The 21,827-nt window shown below is 48.9% G+C and overlaps 1 protein-coding gene across 2 annotated transcripts in view; it reads right to left on the bottom strand.

Moving 5' to 3' along the window:
- The window catches only part of ZHX2 (zinc fingers and homeoboxes 2), a 191,337-nt gene that overhangs the window by 99,781 nt on the left and 69,729 nt on the right, over positions 1 to 21,827 (bottom strand). Inside the window, exons 1-2 of one of the 2 annotated variants that reach the window (XM_037739324.1) lie at positions 11,865 to 12,431; positions 11,648 to 11,710 (exon numbers count right to left, since the gene is read on the bottom strand). The gene's annotated coding sequence lies outside the window, so the exon portion shown is untranslated. Of the gene's footprint in view, positions 1 to 11,647; positions 11,711 to 11,864; positions 12,432 to 21,827 lie in introns of those variants that run through there. The other variant, XM_017530716.2, reaches the window with a different exon arrangement.

Raw genomic sequence — 21,827 nt, 5'->3', positions numbered from 1 at the left:
AAAAAAAAAAAAAAAAAAAATGTTGCTCTTCCACTTTCCAGTCCCATCCTCTCTGTCCAGGAAGACGCATGGGCCTTCAAGGCACCTGCAGCCACTTCCACTGGACAGCCCTCCCCGTCCCCACCAGTGAGGTCCCCGTGTTCCCAGAGCACCACCATTTGTGTGCTTTTTGTGATACTGTAGTTCGTGTTTCAATGAGGCAGCAAATCCAGATAAAGCTGGATTCAAATCCCCTCTTCCCAGCCTCAGGACCACAGCGCAAGTTCTCCAAACCCTCAGAGCCTGTTTCGTCATTTGCAAGGTGAGGATGATGATGATATGGTCTCTATCTCATAGGGTTGCCTGTGAAGCTTAAAAGATGTAGTACCACTCCAACACTTTGCACAGTGCCCGGGGTGGAGTAAACACTTACTACGTGTTAGCCGTTATTATAATCGTATGCATGGTACCATGGGGACTTGCAGTCCTAGCTAGCATTTATTTACTGCTTACCATGTACCCACTGTTTTAAGTATTTTGTGTACTGTCCTAGTGCTTCTTATGTGTTTATTTCATTTTAAACCTCACGGCAATGGTTAATGTAGATAGTGTTATTATCCCCAATATATGGATGAGAAAATTGAGGCACAGGGAGGTTAAGTTACCCAAGGTCACAGAGTTAATAGGCCACCCACTGCCCCTGCCATCCTCTCTCCACTTTGTTACAGTTATTCACTCATCTTTTTCATTGGGGATCTGGGATGTGTCGTGAATTTTTGCTTTCAAGTGCGTAGCACAGTGCCTGACACATAAGCCTATCAACCGAGTGAGGGAGGTTGCCACAGAGCGGTCAGTATGTCTGTGGCCTTTTCTCTCTTGACATTCACCTTCTTGAGGGCAGAGGCCTGGGTCCCCCAGTCCCTGCACCTGCTTGTTGCTGAACTGACTGGGTAGGACAGATGGCTCCTTGCAGAGGAAAGATGGGCTCCTTCTCACCCTGGTGCACACAGGCAAGGTCTCTCTACACCCAGTCTTCCAATCCGGCTTGATTCAAGACACAGGAAGCTGCCTCGTGAAACAAGGCTTTCAGCAGCCGCAGGCGAGCAGGGATGAAATTAGCAGATCGGTGTACAAAGGAGTGTTTAATAATGCTATCACGCTACCCCGTCCTCATGGAGCCGTTGTGACATTCTGCATTAAAAAAGTGACAACCCTCAATTGCTGCGTGTAACCAAGGCCTGGCATCATGTTGGCGCCCAGCCTCCAGAACACTTGCATTTTTCTGGCAACAAATAGCATCCGGGAATTGGGGGAAACTGATGGCTTCATGCAAAAATGTCCTGGCGGACCCTCTAAGCCCTTTGTAGTTCAGTTGCTCTTCTGCTTGTCTGTCAGGAGCATAATTTTCATTAAATATTAAGGAGCTGTTTGTTAAAATAATATTGTCATGGTAACCGGGTAAGGGGAGGGGGCACTGAAATAGCCTGGTGCTGCCCGAATTGCAGAATATTAATCAAGTACTTGGTACTGTTTAATGAGCTTCCCTCTGTGTTTCCTGGTAACAATGAATTTGGAGGACCCAGGGGCTTGGGTTTGCCCAGGTTGGTTGTCAGTGTCAAAGATGTGAGTTCTTATGAGTTCCTGGGGCTGTGTTGTGATGGATGGATGGAGGAGGCAGGGAAGGATGGGGGGGGGGAGATGGATGGATGAGTGGGTAGGTGGGTAGGATGGGTGGGTGAGGGATGGAGTGATGGGTGGGTGGATAGATGGATGGGTGGATAGATGGATGGGTGGGTGGAGGGATGGATGGATGAATGAGACGGATGGATGAATGCCAAAACCAAAATTATAGATGTCTGTGTCAGAGCTGTTTTGAAAGCTCTTCTATTTTTCAGTTGCCCTTTTACAGTGAAAATGAATTTTGCCAGAGAATTAGGGAAAAGGGGTCGGGGAATAAAACAAGGGAAGGCAAAGATTTATCTTGCCTGAAGGGAGAGCTGATGGCAACGACAGGGAGGCAATGTAGAAAGATTTAGAGTCAGGCTGCCTAGGTTCCAGTCCTGGCTCTGTCCCATCTCACTGTGTAACCATGGGTGGGGGACCCACTCCCTCGACAGCTTCTGTTTCCACACAAGTAAAAGGGGCTCATAGCCATGTTTATCACAGAGGATTGTTGAGGGGATTAAGGAAGATGATGCTCAGTAAATACCAACATCACATCTACTACTACTGCACCTGCCAGTGCTACCGGCGCTGCTGCTGTTGCTACAGTGCTATGAAAGCCACCACTGTGGGAAGACCCCAAGGTGCTTTCATGACCCAAAGGTCCAACTGAGTCCTTACCATCCAGTATAGCACCAAAACCCAGGTCTGGCTGACACTACCGCCCATGTTCTTTCTAAGGTCAGCAAACGTTTTCTGTAAAGCGTCAGATGGTAAATATTTTAGGCTTTGTGGGTCACATGCAACCTCTGTCACATCTTGTTCCTCTTTGTTTTTTACAACCCTTTAAAAATATAATACCATCCTTAGCCCACAGGCCACGCAGAGACAGGCATAGCTGGCTGGTCCCTGCCCTGCTGCCTTCTGAGTAAAGACAGGAGAAAAGGAAGGCAAAGTAAAAGGAGATGTATATATGGGTTTTCCTTGCTCTAAAAGCAGGTTGAAGGAAAGGGAGGCATACAGAGGTGGGGTGACCCGCCCAAGGTCACATTTCTAGTAAGGGATAGAGCTGGGACATAAACCCACGTGGGTGGTCTGGCACCTGAGAACGTTGCCACTGCCCCATCCCCCTCTGCGAACGTAGAAAAGAATCTCCATTTTCTTCTATTCTGAGTCTCCTGACATCCTCTATCAGCTGACTCTCCAGCTAGAAGCTCAGACCTTAGGGTCTGGCAGAACCGTGATCTACTGTTTACTGGGTCTGTGGATATTCTCTGGGAGATAATTGGCTTTTAGGTACCTCCGTTTTCTCAGTGGTAAAATGGAGATGTTTACTGTACCTCCTGGTGGTTATGAAGATTAAATGGCTGGATGGCTCCCGCCTGTAATCCCAGCACTTTGGGAGGCTGAGGTGGGCGGATCCCTTGAGGTCAGCAGTTCCAGACCAGCCTGGCCAACATGGCGAAATCCCATCTCTACTAAAAATACAAAATTAGCTGGGCGTGGTGGCACAAGCCTATAATCCCAGCTACTCGGGAAGCTGAGGCAGGAGAATTACTTGAACCCCAGGAGGTGGAAGTGGCAGTGAGCTGAGATTGTGCCATTGCATTCCAGTCTGGGTGACAAGAACAAAACTCTTGTAAAGGACTTAGCAAATGGTATTGAGTGCTGGATAAATATTAGAACTGATGGTTATAACGATAGCTGTGGTAGGCGGAGTAATGGACCCCCAAAGATACCATGCCCTAATCCCTGGAACCTGCGAATATTTTAAGTTAAATGGCAAAGAGGAATGAAGATTGTAGGTGGTGGCTGATTCAAAGGTAGTCAGTTTTCTCAATGGATTTTTCAGTCAGTTACAGATCGAACTCCTTGTCTACTCTTTTCCCCTTTTCACTACTGCACTTGACTAGTCCAAAAAAAACAAGATAGCAGGTGGAATTAAGGTTGCTAATCATCTGACCTTAAGATAAACAGATTATTCTGGATTATCAGGGTAGGTGCAAGGTAATCCTAAGAGTCCTTTAAAGATGTAGGGAGCCGATGAACGTCAGAGTCTGAGAAACTGCATGCTCTATAGCATGAGAAAAACTCAACCATCCTTTGCTGGCTTTGAAGATGGAAGGGGGCCCTGAGCTAAGCAGTTCGGGAGGCCTCCAGAAGCTGGAAAGCAAAAAGATGGATTCTCCCTGAGAGCTTCCAGAAGGGAATGTACTTTGTTTGTCAATACTTTGTCACCTTCAGCTCGGTGAGACCCATTTTGGACTACGACCTCCAGCACTGTAAGATGATAAATTGGTGTTAAGCCTAAGCTTGCGGGAATTTGTTAAAGCAGCAATCAGATCCAATGCACTGTCGTCTGGAATACAAACCAGGGAACTCACCAGAGTGGGAGCATCGCCTGAAGCAAAGAAGGCATCCTGCATCGGCTGCAGGAGGAGGAGTCCTCGGCATGCCCACTCTGATGCTGCTCCATCAGTGACCACCTCCTGAGTGCTGTGCAGGGGCCAGGTACAGGCAGGCATCAGCCCAGGGGCTACAGGGGAGTGGAGAGAAATGGAAGCATGCAGAGGACACGGCCCCAGTCCCTGCGGGGAGAGGACACATCTGCATGTAATTACAGTATTGTGGGGTTAGCGTGCTACAGAGGGAGACCTGCATATAGACTATCACTTCTGTGAAAAGGTTTCCCTGCCCAGCCTTCACTCTCACGTGTGTTCTGGACCACAAAGGCCAGCCCCAGGTTCAGTGCTCCCCACTGAGTCTGCCCTGAGAATTACAGCCACAGTCACTCCTTTTCCTTAAGGCTCTCAAGGCTCTGCAGGACGTACATACGGCACTTTGGCTTTAGTTTCTTCTCTCTCCCCAGTTCCTCACCACCCGTTCTCGGTGCATGTGGTCCCACAATGCCCAGTGGGAGTGCGTGACACAGGCCCGGCCAATTGGCACTGTGTACCCTTTGGCTCCAGCAGTTGGCTTAAGGACGGACATGTGACCCGAGTCTCTCAATTCCAGGGCATTTGCGAGGATCGCTCTGGAAGCACAGCCTTCTTTCTACGGGGGTTGCTGAGAAAAGCTGCTGGCTGTCGGCGGGGGGGACCTGTCTGAGTAAATCCCACACAGAAGAAAGCGGAGCCGAGAGATGGAGAGACACGACGCCTGCAGACATTGCCGGGATCCAGCTGGGCGCAAAGCCAGGCCAGCTCAGACTTTTCAATTACACGAACGAACCGCCTTTTTGTTTTACACTTATGTCAATTTGAATTGGATTTCCATCTTGTAACCAAAAGTCTGACTAATATAATCAAATACCCACTTAAGTATTGGTATCTATGAGTTCTAGGTGTTAGCATTTCCTTGGCCAAGAAACTTTGAGCTCTGAAATATCACGGAATGGGGGTTAGGTCAGGGCACTTAGGGCCAAGTTTTAGCTGGACTGCAGAGAAGGATGAAGCCCTCTCACTTCTTTCTTCATTTCTTCGGTTTAGCTTAGCTACACTGAGTCCACTCCTAATACTGGACCTTGCCCATCTCAACTGCCACGTGCTGCCCATGAGGCTACCTGCTCCAGCAACCCGACTTCCCAAAGCCTCCAAATGTCCAAGCTTTGTCTGCCTCTGCCACCTCTGCCCGGGTTTTCCCTCCTTCAGGGTCTAATTGAAAGTCTCCCTGAACCCACAGGCAGAACGAAAGACTTCAATTCTGTGGGTAGAAAATTTATCACCTTGCTGAGGTCAATCCGGTGATCAGTGACATACTGACTTCTGTGTTCATTTACTTTTTGATTTTGTTTTTCACTAACACTTTTCCTCTGGACACTACCCCAAGCACCTTCCACAGACTCATCTAGTCATCATAACTACCCTATGAGGGAACTCACTTTATAGCTGAGGAAGGCACAGCACATAGATGTTAGATAACTTGCTAGAATCACAGGACTAGCAAAGGTGGAGCTGAGATTCTAACTGAGGAACCAGTCTGGCTCCAAAGTGCACTCTCAATGACTCTGCAATACTGCCTCACATTGGATGTGTCTACTGTAAGATCCACGGATGCTCAGAGAGGAGACCAGGGCCTCAGAGGAGGCTGCGGGACCTGCACCGACTTCTGATGCCCCTGCCTGGGTCTCTGGGTGACAGCTTTCTAAGGAGGCCTATGTTGGCCATGCACTCGAATCTCAAGACCTCCTCTCCAGCCCCGCAGTGTCCTCCAGCTCCATCTTCAGGAAGGAAGAGTTTGAAGCTGGATAAGAGAGGTACTTGGGAGGCTAAGGCAGAATCGTTTGAACCCAGGTGGCAGAGGTTGCAGTGAGCCAAGATCACAGTACCGCACTCCAGCCTGAGCGACCAGAGCAAAACTTCATCTCAAAAAAGAGGATGAAGAGAGGGATCCACGACAGGGTCACCATACTACAGAGTGGAGCCTCAGAAGGGACAATGGGAGGGCGGGATGGGGCTACCTTCCTCTTCCTGCCCTGCCCATGAAGCCTTGGAAGACCACTGGCTCCCTTCTCCTGGGAAGGAGGCAGGTGGCTTCTCAGCTGGTTCCTTTCAGTTCTTGTGGACTGAAAGGTAAGAAAGCTGTACTCTGCCCTCAGGTAAGGGCAGAGAACAGGCTACAGAGAAGTTCTGCTCTAGGCCTCAGGGGAGAGGACAAGAGAGAAGAGGAAGGTCGTGTCACCCAGCTCACCAGGTTACAGGTCAGAGAGGATTGGGGGCTGATGCTCAAGGTGGCTAGAATAAAGGTGCCTTTGTCTGTCACCTGCCTTAGAACCCCAGCTCTCGGCCAATAACCCAGGAGTCCTAATGAGTCTCTGCTTCTGTGATGAGGGATGCTGCTCCTCCAGCAACGCGGGTCCCTCTCCCTGCTTCACATGGATTTCATTAGTCTTGATTTTTCTTTTTTTCCATGACAGGGTCTCACTCTGTTGCCCAGGCTGAAATGCACTGGTATGATTGTAGCACACGGCAACCTTGATCTTCTGGTATCAAACAATTCTCTCGCCTCAGCCTCCTGAGTAGCTGGGACCATAGGCAGGCCCCACCATGTCTGACTAATTTTTAAAACATATTTTGTAGAGACAGGGTCTCCCTGTGCTGTCCAGGCTGGCTTCAAACTCTTGGGCTCAGGCAATCTTCTCTCCTCAGGCTCCTAAAGTGCTGAGATTATAGGTGTGAGCCACTGAGACCATCCTTGAATTTTTTTTTTTTTTTGGAGATGGAGTCTTGTCCTGTTGCCCAGGCTGGAGTGCAATGGCATGATCTCGGCTCACTGCAACCTCCGCCTCCCAGGTTCAAGCGATTCTCCTGCCTCAGCCTCCCAAGTAGCTGGGATTACAAGCGCGTGCCAGCAACTCCGGCTAATTTTTTGTATCTTTAGTACAGATGGGGTTTCACCGTGTTGGCAGGCTGGTCTCAATCTCCTGACTTCGTGATCCACTTGCCTCAGCCTCCCAAAGTACTGGGATTACAGTCATGGGCCACTGCACCCGACTGATTTTTTTTTGGGCAGAAACTTAATCTTTCTCCTGAAGAGTCTCAGAGACTAAGGATGAAAAAAGATTTTCAATGCAAACTTCTTACCTGTTATTAACAAGTAAAGACCATCCTTCCGACACATGGATGGTGTCAATTTGGCGTTAGATCAGCTTTCTTGTCCTGACTCTCCCGACAATGGGAAAGGAATTCAGGTGTGGACACTTGCCATGTTGAAGGAAAGATGTGGAATGGCCGAATCACCGTATGGCTCAGTGTCTACTAAAGAAACCCACTAACAGTCTCAATCACGTTACAAAGACATTCGTCCACATGCGTGGCAGGACCCTTGGAGCTATTCCACCCAGAAGACCAGAGCAGAGGAACTCAGGCTGAAGATTTAAGCAGACATTGCTCATTGAAGAATCATCAGCACTAAAAAGGAAGAGCCTCTGAAAAGCCAACAGGAGTCATTTGAAAAGTATGATGCTATTTTAAAAAATCTATCTGTAACATCATTTCTTGAACATATTGCAAGAAAAAAGCTATGCTTTCAGTGTGAATATAGATGGGAGGTGGTACGGGGGAAAAGATATAGCATTTCTTGACCATCTTTTGTAAGCAAGGTTGTATGCTACGTCTCTTTCACATTTTATTTCATTTACTCTCCCAAATAACCCAGCGAGATGCATTATTTCCCCATTTTACAGATCAGGAAACTCAGAGGAACCCTAATTCTGGACTATTTTGTTTCATCTTCTGCATATAACTCTGGAAAAAACAGCTTATTCCCAGCTAGTACAAAGTCTCTCTAATTCAAATTCCTTGGCAATTTTAAATAGCAGCAAAGCTGCCCATTGAATGATTTTCTACTTCAAAAAACACACTGCTTTTGTTAGAGTTTCAGTGATATTTATTCTTAAGCATGCAAAAAGAGTAAGTGGCATAAACGTATAGGTCAGGTGCATTCAGCCACATGGTCAGACCTGCTAAGCACGGGTCCTGTGGCTCCTGCATTAGCACCAGTTAGCCAGGCTGGGCTGTTGTCTGTGGACTGAAAGGTAAGAAAGCCCACCTGCATGCAGCAACACCCTGGGATGAAGACTTTTCACTCACCTGGGTTGTTCCTAATGTGGTCCAGATTAATGAGGTTTGGCTATGCCTTGTCCCTCTGTTATACAACAAGGTTGCTAATATAAGACCACAAAGTATGATGCAGGAAGGTAGACTTAGAAATCGTTTTGTCTAAGGGTTGGGTGCAGTGGGCTCATGCCTGTAATCCCAGCCCTTGGAAGGCTGAGGTGGGTGGATCACTTGAGGTCAGGGGTTCGAGACCAGCTTGGCCAACGTGGTGAAACGCCATCTCTACTAAAAATAAAAAAAAAAAAAAAAAAAAAAAAAAACAAATAGCCACTGTGGTGGTGTGTGCCTGTAATCCCAGCTACTTGGGAGGCTGAGGCCAGATAATTGTTTAAGCCCAGGGGGTGGAGGTTGCAGTGAGCTAAGATGGTGCCACCGCACTCTAGCTTGGGTGGCAGAGCGATACAAATTAAAAAATAATAATAAATTGTTTTGTCTAGGGATGCCCAAAAGTGGCAGGAATGCTATAGTTCTTGCCTCCTCAGCAGACATCAGTAATCCAAAGCAGAATACTCTTTCCTGGATATGCCTCAGCACCCATCTCAGCACGATGCCCCTGGCAGCCATGACCAATTCATTCCTCATGCCATCCCCCTTCCCACCCAAGTTGAAAGTGAGGCTGTGGCCACCTGACAGATGTCGGGGCGGGGGTGATGGGAAAAGGAAACTAGAATAGTTTCAGATCCCCTAGGCATAGGGGCTGTCCTTGTGTCATATACAATTTGGCTTACATTACAATCCTGCTATCCAGCTAGGGTCTGGGTGAGATGGGGCAAGGGAGCCAAAAGGCAAGCCCCTAAGCAAGCTCATTCCATAGCTCCAAGTCTACCACCAATGTAAGAAATGTAACCCTGACAAGTGTTTCGGGCGAATGCAATTTTTATCTGAAACATGCTCCAAATCCTGGGGTGGTGGGGAGTGCCTTTTGCAGAGTGAATCATCACTGTGGGAATCCGGCGATACGCTATTTGTCTTCCAGCCATGGAGACAGCCAGACCTCACTGGGGAAGGCTTGAGACCACACTACCCAAGCTGGGGTCTTAAATGATTCTCCATCTGTATCAACAGAATCTTTCTTTTGTGCTGGTGTTTTTCAGTCTTCACCACTACTTCCCAGAGGGAAGGAGGATGGTAAGGATGTCCCCATTCACTGGGAAAAAGGGGTGTTCTGTGAGGTCACTCCACTCTCCAGGAAGCCCACAGCTAGGAATAAATAGCAGAGCCACCTCTGCTTTCAACCAGGAGGGACCAGAGGGAGCCAGGAGGAAAATCAGTGCCACCCTGACAGCCTTCCACAGCATCTCCAGCTTAGAGAATGCACTCACCGGGAGGGATTGTTTCCTCGTCCCTGCCCTGCAGCTATGCCAGGGTTTCTGACTCAGAGTCCAGTGCTCTGTCTTCCAACCTACACTGCTTTTTCCTGTCCTGTCATTGAGCCTTAAGCTGGGTTCGTGTCCTACATCTAGAATAAGGACTAATGTTTATTGAGCACTTACTATGTCCTGGCATGAGGGACTGGCAGCTTCATGTGAATTAACTCATTGAATCCTCCCAACCACTCTATGAGGTAGGAACTACCACTATCCCCATCTTGGAAGGAGACTGAAGCATGAGGCCCCACAGCTAGTGGAGGAGCTGGGACGGGAAACTGGCATTCTGACGCCAGGGTCCCTCTGAACCACAGGCATCGCCTCCCTGGGCTGCCTCCTCATCACTATATTTGACAATGATTCACTGAGCACCTACTACATGCCAGGTTCTGTGAATACAAGCACAGAACGCCTGTCCCCAAAGTTCAACTCCTGCTTAAAGACTTGCCAAAAACATGCCAAGTCACAGTTCAGCCCTCCCCTCTCCCTTCTTTCCCTGCCCCCGCCGACAGCAAACAGGGCTCAGCTGAATATACAGCCTGTGCACAACCACTGTCAAACTCAATTCTCATCCAGCTTGTCAGTTTCTTAAAGAAAAACACCATCTCTGGCCTCCCGCAGAGCCCTGCCCTCAGGGGCCCTTGGTAAATATTTACTGTTGCAGCTGACCCAGACCCCAGGGGAAGAAGACCCAGTTACAAAGCACAAAGGAATCCGTGTGCTCATTATTCAGACCCTCCCAAGCGCGATGGGTGTCCCTCCTGCGTAACTTCCCCATTTGCGTCTGGAGTGCAATTTTTCTCACGCTCAGTGGGCCAGGTTTTGGCCACTAGAGTATGTGGTACTGCCCCTGCCTAAAGGCCCACGATTCCTGGCAAAGCCAAGCCATCTGCCTGAACCACACCTGCTTTTGCCTTCTCTGGGGCCCCGGGGAGTGGGAGGTGGGTGAGTCTTGGCACCTGTTCCCCTGTGCCTTTTCCTCTTGTCTATGTGGTCTGGATCTTGGGCCGAGGCCCTTGATGGGATGACTAGTCAGAAACTCTTCTGGTGGTCCTGGCACGGGAGAGGCTCCCCAGAGCCTCTGAGCAGAACTCCCATCATGCTTTGGGAGTTGTCCCCCGACCACATACAGCAGGTGTTTGGGCTCATGCCTATGATGTGTGCATTGTCTGGCATTATTTCAGGTACAGCCAGTCAATGGGCAACAGTCGTAGGAGAGACCTGAGGGTCATCTCATCTGGTGGCTGCCAAACCATTTTATAGCAGAGTCTGCACCTAACAGAGGCAGTGCTGAGCGTTTGCAGGCATGAGTTCAAAAGCTTCCCTCTTTCAGACTTTCCCTCCACCCTCTCCCTCCTCCTACTGCCTGTCCCTCACAGCATTCTAGATCACCAGGGAACAGGGTCTGTAAAACATTGCACTCTCCCCTTTGAAATGTCCCACAGATATTTCTCCAATCTCTGCTTGAATTCTGCCAGAGACAGGGAACTCACTCTGCTCCCCAAGTTGCCTATGACACTCTTGCATAGCTCTTCTGTTAGGAATGTTTCCTTAGGTGGAGTCAACAGCTTTCCACCTCTGTCCTGCCCGTGACAGTCCTTTAAATGTGCAGAGGTGGCTTTCCTGTCTGTCTCCTCAGGGCCATGGTTTCCCAACCGGTGTGAGCCAGGTAGCTCCCTCTCTGTCTTAAGAATATCTCCCTAGCCCTCGCTAGAGGTTTGCTGGAAACACTCCTGAGCACATGCCCTCTGGATGGGGAGTTTGAGCTGCCATCATCAGAGCAGAGGGAGGGCAGCCCCGCTACCTGAGGCTCGTGCTCCCGGGGAGGGATTGGCAGGAACCCAGTGGATTCCAAGGGACTCACATCAGATTCTCCGCCCTATACTGTTTCTAGGTACATGTGCATGGAAATACAGTTTCAGAGCTGCCAGAGCTCAGCTGCCCCTGCCCCTCCCACCCCTCTCCTTTCACTTGTTGAGACCCAGCTGAGGCCCCACCACTGCCAAATGCGACAGTACTCACCAGTCCCGTGTGGCTCACATCCTGGGAATCTTTTTACTCCAAGAGCAGTCGGTGCATCCAGACCTACAGAGGACAGAAACTCAATATCAGAAGCAGGGCAGAGCAATTGGGTGTCCATCTCTACTCCAGCAGGACAGAGTCAATGGAGGACTGGGATGGAGGTGGGGAAGATGAATGAAAAGGAAATGGTGAGGACTGAGCCGCTCATTAAACCAACCTCAAAATCTCTGGGCTTTGTGGCGATTCTGAGAAAAAAAAAAAAAAAAAAAAAAGACCCTAGCCCTGGATGAGTCAGCAGCTTGTGGAGAAGCAGGCTTTCCAGAAAAGCAAAATTAAAGGCAAAATCAGCGGGGGTAGGGGTGCGGGAGGCCTCTCTTTAACCTCACTCAGAGTCTCCTGGAGTCCTCCTGGCAGCGGCCCTTCATGGTTGCATTTTGGTGAGGGCGAAGGGGGAAAGCTCTGTGCTCAGGCCTCAAGTCGAAGAGAGACCGCAGTGCTTAAAACAAAAGCCCCCAAAGCGTATTTATATCCTGGGAGACTCCTGCCAAGCGAACCCCGTGTGCTTTGAAAATTCCTTGGGAAGAGCTGTAACTGGAAGAAAAAGGCCCGTGCCCGGCTCTGAGGATGTGTTCGCGGCATGGCAAGTTGGGGCCTGAGCCCTAGAGGTTTAACCAAGCAGGGCAGAAGCCACCTGCAGCGCACATGTGCATGGAGCAGCCACCGAACTGGGGAGCTGCCATGGAGGGCACACCGTTCTCACTCCCCACACCCAGCCTGCCTTGAAAGCCAAACTTGTTTTTTCTTGTTTCCCTAAGAATTCTGCGGTGAGCAGAGCTTTCTCTTTTCATCCATTCCTGTTTTCAAAGGAGAACCTTTTGGCTGGGGGAAAGAAAACCTTCAGGTGGCAGATTCTATTGACTGAGTACTTACCACGCGCTGGGCACCTCATACGCCTGAGCTGGGGTCTTGCTATTCAGGGTGCAATCGCACCAGCTGGGAGCTTGCTGAATAGGCAGAGTCCCCGGCCCCACCAAGCCCTACGGTATGGGAGCAGCCTGCATTTTAACAAGACCTCCAGGTGACTCCTGGGCTGGTTAAAGTCTGCCAAGCGCAGGCATCTCATCCTCTTGATCAAGGATGGAAGGAAGCTGCAGCCCATTCTCCACATGGGGAAACCCTCTCCAAGAGTGACAACTTGGCCACCGTGGATGTGGAGTGAGTGGTCGGGCTGACCCAAAGCCATGTTCATGTGGTTCCAAAGCCTGTGTTCCTTTCCTATCATTTGGGGGAAGGAGCAGACAGACCTGGCTTTGCGGGAGTGGCTGAGGGAGGGGTTCCCGCCACGGGTGGAGGGTGACTAGAGTCCTGGAGATGAGTGATGGTCCCGGGTATCGGGCAGAGCACTCAGGGAGGGAGGCCCTGAATACTGGCCACAGGCTTCCCCTCCTCTTCAGTTTTGTAAAGGGCCAGCAAAATTCCCCAGTTAAAAATTCTGGACCTCCTTCCTGCAGGGGAATTTGAGCTTCTGCAGTTTATCTCAGTGATTAATTTATTTTGATTCCAAGAAGTTGAGCGCTCTTGCCCACTGCCCTTTAGAACTAACCATCCAGCGGGAGGAGACACCCCAGGAGACAAGCTAACCTGAGCATTCCAGGCGCTGACCTGTGAGAAGAACAACATTCTCCAAAGCCCTTCGTAGCTTAGAAAGTGCTTTTTATCCACCAGCTAATCAGCTCCTTACTTTTAAGGGGCATGTCACCAGCCCCATTTTGCAGTTGGGAAAACAGAGAGGTTAACTGACTTCCCTGAGGTCACACAGTTATCAGACAGGCTGGGGTGACTATCCTCTGACTCCAAGCGCAGAGGTACAATCAGTGTAGTCTGGCTGCTCCTGATGAGGAGGGAACATCACAGCACAGATTTATGATATTCTAGAATAGCATCTCCCAACTCCATATGCTCTTGCTCCACACACTGCTTGTAAGGTGAGTGTACTAAATAGACTCTCAGACCAAGAGGAAAACAGTCCACAACTCATGCAGGGTGCATGGCCAGTACTTTTCTCAATGTAAATTAGACAGTTGGCATTCTTACCAATGAGCATATGTTACATTAGATGTCATTCGTTCTACTGCACTTACTTCCATAAGCTAGTTCAGCTAAGTTAAGGTATACAGTGGAATGATGTCCATAAAATGTGTAAGTAGTATTGGCTCTCAGGCAAATGTTTCCAGTGCATTAATGTTTTGTCATCACCAAGTAACAGCAGCTGGATGCAAAGATCCCAGACACAGCTGAGTGTAGTAAGCCATAGATGACTCCATGCTCTTCCTCTTGGCTCAGCAAGGCCACGTGCTGTCTTAGAAGAGTTTGGTGCTCCCTTCTCCCTGATATTTGTGCAAAGGCCATGTTAGACCACTCCTCTCTGCTACATTTTAGCAAAGCCTGCAACTCCTCTTGTACCTCAACTTCCGATGAAGATCTGTCTGCTCCTGCCTCCGTAACTCAGCAGCCTCAAGCCTTCTCTAGCTACCTGCCTTTGAGTTCCCCCTTTTTGTTTGTAAAATACAGCCCTATGGTTACTCAGGTCCTCAAGTTACTAATATATTTTTAATTGAAAATTTAGCATGCCATTTTAACTGTGCTATAATCATCACTAGGACTGCAGTTTGCTACAGAGTTGCATGAATTGTGCCTCGTGTGCTGCAACCTTATTGTCTCCCAAATCTCTGCGATTTTTGAATTTTTCAGAATGCCAGGATTTATGGAAATGCATATATCATTTAATAGCAGAAATGCTTGCATAATGGAAGTTGCATTATAGGTACTGATATGGTTAGGCTTTCTGTCCGCACCCAAATCTCATCTTGAATTGTAATCTCCACAATCCCCACGTGTCAAGGAAGAGACCAGGTGGTGGTAATTGAATCATGGGGGTGGTTTTCCCCATGCTGTTCTCATGATAGTGAGTTCTCATGAGATCCGATGGTTTTATAAGTAGCTCTTCCCCCTTTGCTCACACTTCTCCTTCCTCCTGCCTTGTGAAGAAGGTGCCTTGCTTCCCCTTCCACCATAACTGTAAATTTCCTGAGGCCTCCCCAGCCATGCTGAACTGTGAGTCAATTAAACCTTTTTCCTTTATAAATTACCTAGTCTCAGGCAGCTCATTACAACACTGTGAAAACAGACTGATACAGTACAAATGTCAATACAGAACTTACATGTATTATATATATATAGTTATTAAACATTGAACACGTTACTATTAAATATTGAGTATATTAAATATCTAATTGACAATCATTCATTGGGTACCCATGTATATCTGATTCTTTGCTAAGTACCAGATAGACATAAATAAAACCTGGTTCCTACCCTTAAGAAATTCATGGCATAAAAAAGGAGAAAGACAAATAATAGACTGAGTGGGAGAAGGTACAATGTATAAAGAGGGGGTGCAAGACAGGGGCAGCTAACAGACTCCTCACCTGGGTCAGGGCAGAGGTCATGCTCCCCACCCCATGGCCTCTGCAGCCCTGTGAGGCTGCTGCCTGCTCACCTCTCCCCATCCCCCTCCCCATACCATGTTCCTTGGCTCACTGGCTTCTTCTCCTTTCTTGAACCCATCACGCTCCACAGCCACATAGCTAGTCATGCTAGTTCCTCTCAAATGATCTGCCCTCGATCTTCCCCTAATTAACACCACCTTCCCCTGCAGGATTGAGGGAGGTGATACATATAAAGTGCTTAGAGCAGCGTGAGCAGGTGTTAGCTGTTCTTGTAATTGACCATACCTGTTATTATCCTCAACTGACTAGGCAGCAACTGGAGTACACAGGGGCAGAGCGACTTGGCTGGGCTGCACAGTGACTTATTCTCAGAGCTAGGGACTCTCACTGAATCAGCTCTGTTTTCTCCATTTCTCCTTAAACCCAGTGCTGCACCATCACCCCGCTAGACCCCACTAGATCCTAATGAGCGTGGTGGAAAGAACATTGGTCTTGGAGACAGCAAGGCTGAGTCTGGTCCCGCCTCTCACACATATGTGTTCTGTGTCCTTATGCCAATCACTTTCCTTCCTGGACCTGGGTTTCCTCCTCAGCCAGGCCGGGCTCTAACCAGAGCTGCCTCCTTGGGTTGTGGAGGGGAATCCAAGGCCACAGTGCATGCTGAGTGGAGCCCACGGTCCCAGCACATGGATGGAGGGCAGCAGAGTTAGCCTGAATTATAGGGCTTTCGGTGCCCTCTGAGATCCAAATGCATACACATTTCCAACCTTCCTGGTTCAGGACTCCTTTTGCCAGAAATTACTGGTCAGATGGAGAAAATCACAAGAAGGAAAAATAAGCCAGTAGCATTCTCCTCATGAGTCCCCACATATTCCCTTTTGGCCTAGTTTAAGCCTGTCGGATTGCCAGGAGAATCAGGGAAGCGACTTTAATGGCCTGTAGAAGAGAAGTGCCCTCCCTGAGGGTCACTCCCTCTTAAGAAGTTGATCCCATTCCACTTCTCATTCAGCAAACATTTAGCAGATGAGTAAGAAGCTCCAGGTCGAGTAAAAACGCAGAGATGTCCTAAGGTGATGGCCTCAAACTGAGGGAAAGGTGTGAGTGCAGCCAGGGAGCAGGCGGGAGGGAGAAACCAGCTCTGGCTGGAGCCAGCCCAGCCCAGAAATAAGAGCAAGGTCAAGCTCAAAAACGATGGAAAGCTCCAAGTGACTTCCGTGGAGTCTGAGCTCAGCCCTCCCTCTGCAAGCCGGAAGTGCAGTCTTCAGTGATCTGTCTTTGTTCCAGGCAATATTTCACTTGGGTCCCGAACAATAGCCTTTAATTCAGAAGGGCAGAAAATGCTGTTCATATGAAAAAAAAAAAAAAAAAAACCACAGTGGTCATTTGCAAATCTGCAAAATCGCTTACATGATGGCCACCACGTCGGTCGCACATACTCTGTGCTAGGAAGCTCGGGGCTGGCTCCCGAGCCTTATCTTCCTTTTCCATAGCAGCGGCAACTGCAGGCATTTACATACCCATTCTACAGATGGTAAACCCTGAACCTGCGAGATTAAAAAAGTTGCCCAGAGTCGTAAGAGTAGAAAGTTCAACACGGAGGCTGGAACTCAGGCCTGACTGGGCCATCTTTCCATTTTCCTTCCCCACAATGCCTCTTCAACTTTGGCCGCGTAACTGGAGTTGTAGAAAACTGGGCTATCTCGCCCAACAGCCACAGCCTAACTTAACCGAGATTCCCTAAGAGGACAGAAGAGCCTGTGTTTCCCAACTGCCCTGGGGTGTGTAGACGCAGCTTGACATCTTGGACATTGACGAGGATGTGGAATTCAACTCTAGAATTGACCCGTATTTGTTTCAAAATATTTCTCCCTCAAAGTTGTCAAGTACAATTTGACAACTGACACTCTAGGAAGATGTACGTGTCCAGCATTGGGAAGGCCAGGATCTGTTTTTTTGTTTTGTTTTGTTTTGTTTTTTCCATTTGCGACGGTGTCACTTGCCAAGGGCAGCGTCTATTTTGCTCACTGATGTCTCTTCATTCTTTCAACAACTCTTTATGGGACTTTGACTAGGGGCCAGGCCATGGGGAGATTAGGCGAGCCCTGGCCTTAGAGTTGAGCCGGAGATAAAGGCTTCAATGACACTATTGTGCTCACTGAAGCACTGTGCAGTGTGGCAGGATTGCACGGAGAGGCACGGGAGGATACAGCAGATTGCAGCGAGACCTGGAGGACAAGCAGCACAAACCAGGCAGGGAGAGGAAGAAAGGCTGAACGAGTGGCGGAGGCCATGTGTGGGCCGTGGCGGCTGGGACACGGTGGACCCCAGAGACTGGCAGCTGCCAGAGTGGCTGAAGCCGAGAAGGCCAGAGAAAGAGCAGAGCCAGATCGCCCCAGGGACTGGAATCCTTTCAAGAAGTTCTGTCTTCACCTGTGCATGATGGGAAGCCACTGAAGAACTGGATTCTGTGTCTGCGGTTCCCAGAATATGGTGGCCCTCAAAAGTATTTGTAAGATGGAAGGATGTGTCCTGTTCACCCCCGGGCCCCTTTCAGATCCCCCAGCAATCTGAGAAGCACCACCAGGCACCCCACGATCTTTAGAAGAGGCAACCATAGGGTGATCTGATTTGTTTCGGGAAAAATTCTCCCTGGTACCTGGCCTGCGCCTCCTTCTGCCCTGCCTCGGGTAACTCTGGCTCCAACACGGCTACTGACAGATATGAATGCACCTTTGATTATGGCTCCTGTTTCTGAGAAAAACACACAGCTCCCTCAAGATTGGGAGTCTGTGAAAGTAAGCTCTCACAAAAGAGATATGAGTGAACCAGAAAACAGAAGCCCTCTGGGTGGGTGGTGGTTTCTTTCTTTAAAATAAACAACAGTAAGGAGAAGATCAACCTGGGGGAACCAGGTTTTTCCTAATCCCTAACAGGCAGGACGCAGAAGCAAGGCTTGGAAAGTGGCTGAAGACACTGGTCTCCCAGAAGCGGTGCCTGGCTAGGATCTACAGACATCATCTTTGACAATGGGTGTGTCTGCCTCCCTCCCTGGTATGGAAACTCCACTCTGAGAAACAATAATTTGAAACCACTTTCTTTAGCATAGGGAGACAGTGTATTCTTGGCTAGAGACTGACAGACTCAGTTTAGAATGCAGTTTCTACCACATAAGAGCTTTGTGTCCAGAAACAAAATATTTGATCTTCTCTGAGCCTCAGTTTTGTCATCCATAAAATGGAATATGATGGAGACTAGATAATATTATGAAATGAGGTGCTAGGGTTTGAACCCAAGCCTGTCTGAATCAAATTGTTTCATTTCCCCCATACTGCCTCTTGAACTTGGGATATGATCCCCACCCACGGCTCTCTGGTACATCTAGGTGCTTAACAGATACCGGTTTGGCATCCCTGCTTTTACACATCTCTTATTTCCTGATCATGTTTAGCAAAAATCTGAGTATTCAAGAGGAATGAGATTAAACTCATGTAATTTGGATCTTCCTGTGTACAACATGGTAGCGGAGAATACAGAAGGAGAAGGCAGCTAGCTGTGTTTTCTCCCAACTGTATCCTGTTTCAAACCCTTTATTAAATGTCTTAAATATTACTTGGCATTAGGGTCTAAATAAAATTTCCAGAGGTTTCCATTTTATACTCATAAGTGATTCTCGCTAAACTTTTTTTTAAGAAAAAAATGTGTGAGTGTGTGTGAGTGCATAAATGTACTGACTCATAGCTGGAAAAACTCCCTTTCCCTAACACATTCCAAATTTGTCAAGTCACATGAATTGAGTAAGAGCACTTAATGTGGCCACGAGCCCCAAACTGGCGGGCAGTTAAGACAGAGATTTGGGAATCCATCTCTCCCTTCCCCGACCCCGTGCTCCAAGAAAGAGGGTTGCTTGGGGCACACTCTGACCTGGGCTGTACAAATGTGAGGCAGATGCAGAAAATGCAAGGATGGGAAGAGCTTGGCAGCTAGCTAAAGCCCAACTCGAACTGCAAGGTGGTATCATATACTTTCAAAAAATCAAATACAAACTTGCATGTAGATTTGCCAGGGCCTGTTGGGGGGTTGAGGGGCTAGGGGAGGGATAGCATTAGGAGAAATACCTAATGTAGATGACGGGGTGATGGATGCAGCAAACCACCATGGCACGTGCATACCTATGTAACAAACCTGCACATTCTACACATGTACCCGAGAACTTACAGTATTAAAAAAAATTGCCAAAATGTAACAACTTTTGCTGGCCACTGTTTTAAGCACGTCATTTACATGATGACCCATGTAATCCACAGAGCTACCTTGTTAGCTAGGCACTATGATTATCCCTACTTTACAAGTGAGGAATCAGAGGCACCAAAGTGTTAAGTCGCTTGACTTAAAGTCCCACAGTGCACAGAGCCCAGAGCTAAGATTCAACCCAGTCTGGCCCTGGAATGGATGGACACTTATATACCTGACCATTCATTCTGAAGGAAGAGACCTCCATTTATTCCACAAATATATATCCGACACTTAGAATACTATATCAGGTATTGAAGCAGAGATGAGTGGTAGGCATTGGAAAATGGAGGCAATTGGTACTATGGGGTACACACAAGTATTTAAAAGGAAATGAAAACGCCCACAGGGGGACGATACCGTGTCATGGATGGGAGGGCTTATTCAGATGATGTCTCTTGTGGGGGTGCCCTGGAAGGGCTGCCTGGTAGGAGGTGCCATGGCAGCTGGATTGAAAGATGCATAGGATTCAAACAGGAGGTAGCTAGAGGAGGCCTTGCCTGCTTCGTGCCAGTGAGTATACCTAGGTGGCCAGTGCCCTGGGAGTTCCCATTCTGGTTCTGATTCAAGACCAACTCTTGGCATGGCTGACCTTCATGTCCGGCAGGTGAGAAACACTGGCAGGGCAGAAGGAGGGAAAGAGGCTTCCAGGGACTGGGAGGTCGCGGAGAGGAGTCAGGACATCGCAGCAAGGTGGAGGGCTGCAGGTCTGGCCAGGGTAGGAGCTGCAGTCCCACCTCCAACTGGGCTGGCTCTGAGAAAGTCCCCTGCTCGTGGGCCTCAGTTTCTCCAAGCTACAAGGAGGGAAATAAAGGAAGTGCCTGAATGCTCCCACTGGGTGGAACCTTGGAGAGCTCCCAATTTATCCCATCATGTTGTAGAGGACGGAACCAAGGGCCAGAAAAGCCGCATTCATAGAAGTCCTTGGATTTGAATCCAAATGTGTAGGGTGAGGACCTGGGGTTCCACATCCCAATGCAGCCCCTTTTCTCACTCCTCAAGAGGTATGAGGCCCTGCATCAGAAGTCCAGGAGGCGCCATGCATGCCGTGAGAGGAGGGGAGACCAAGGGCCACCCAGCATCCCTCAGCTTGTCCAGTGGTGGCTGCTCCCACTCCTCAGGGGCCTGGGAGGCTCTGCCTGACCATACAGAGCACTAACCAGGTAGAGAAGTACGCCATTCACTGAGGGGCTCCCAGGAGCCTCAGGCTGGTGGCCCGTGGTTCAAATACATGCCACAAAGATGTTTTGTTGTGCTGGAGCGATATGTTAAAAAAATGCAATTAAAAAAAAGAAAATAATTGAACATATTTCACAGATATATAGTCAAGAATGTGCATTGTTCAAAATAATAAAAAGATTGGTAATGTGGTAAAAAAAAAAAAAAAGAGGCATCAGACGCCCTTAGGTGGGGCAGATGTTCCCTGTTCACTGTTCAGCATCCCACGGAGTATGGGCTGTGTTAGGGACCTGTGACTCTGCTGGCGAGTGGTGCAGATGCCCTGGGAGGGGTGACAGGGCAGGGAAAAGGGTGTAGGGAGATGGTGGGTGGGAAGTTGCATGGGGAAGGCGGTGTTTGGCCTGGTCCATGAAGGATGGGTGGAAATCGCCAGCCGGAGAGGGATTGGAGAGTGTGAATTCCAAGGAGGGGAGTGGAGGGGTGAGGTCCAGAGCAAGGGCGCGGCTGAGAGGAGCAGCCTGGCTGAGTGTGGCCAAGTTGAGGGAATGTGGAGCCAGCTCGTGAGCTGGAGGGGCAGGGTAGTGACTGCAGGGGCGCACGCACACCACACTGGGGAATTTGGACGTTGTCTTGCATGACTGGGAGTTCCAGGAGGCTTTAGCCAGGGAGGGGACCCTCTGTGCTAACACATTCAGATGCTGGATTCATACTTCCTACCTATGTGATGTCTGCATGTGTTGATTTGGGGCTGTGTGGCCTTAAGCATCTCACCTGATCTGTACAATGGGCATCATAACACTGGGCATCTCAAAGGAGAATTGTGGAGATTAGAAGGAAATACGATGCGAAAAGCCCCCAGAAAAATTGCTGGTACATAGAAGGCTCCCCAGCATGGGTGGTATCATGATGATGAGTATAACCCACCTAGTCATGGAACCAGTGTGGGAGGTAGCTGAGAGTGATCAAAGGCTGCGTTTGTTAGAATTAGTAAAATACAGCCGGGCGCGGTGGCTCACGCCTGTCATCCCACCACTTTGGGAGGCCGAGGCAGGAGGATCACCTGAGTTTGGGAGTTCGAGACCAGCTTGACCAACCAGAAGAAACCCCTTCTCTACTAAAAATACAAAATTAGCTGTGTGTGGTGGTGCACACCTGTAATCCCAGCTACTTGGGAGGCTGAGGCCGGAGAAGTGCTTGAACCC

This window comes from Cebus imitator, unplaced genomic scaffold (assembly GCF_001604975.1).
Source record: "Cebus imitator isolate Cc_AM_T3 unplaced genomic scaffold, Cebus_imitator-1.0 Scaffold68, whole genome shotgun sequence".
Classification (NCBI taxonomy): Eukaryota; Metazoa; Chordata; class Mammalia; order Primates; family Cebidae; genus Cebus; species Cebus imitator.
The sequence above is the reverse complement of the archived record's forward strand: the minus strand, read 5'-3'. Positions and strand labels throughout refer to the sequence as shown.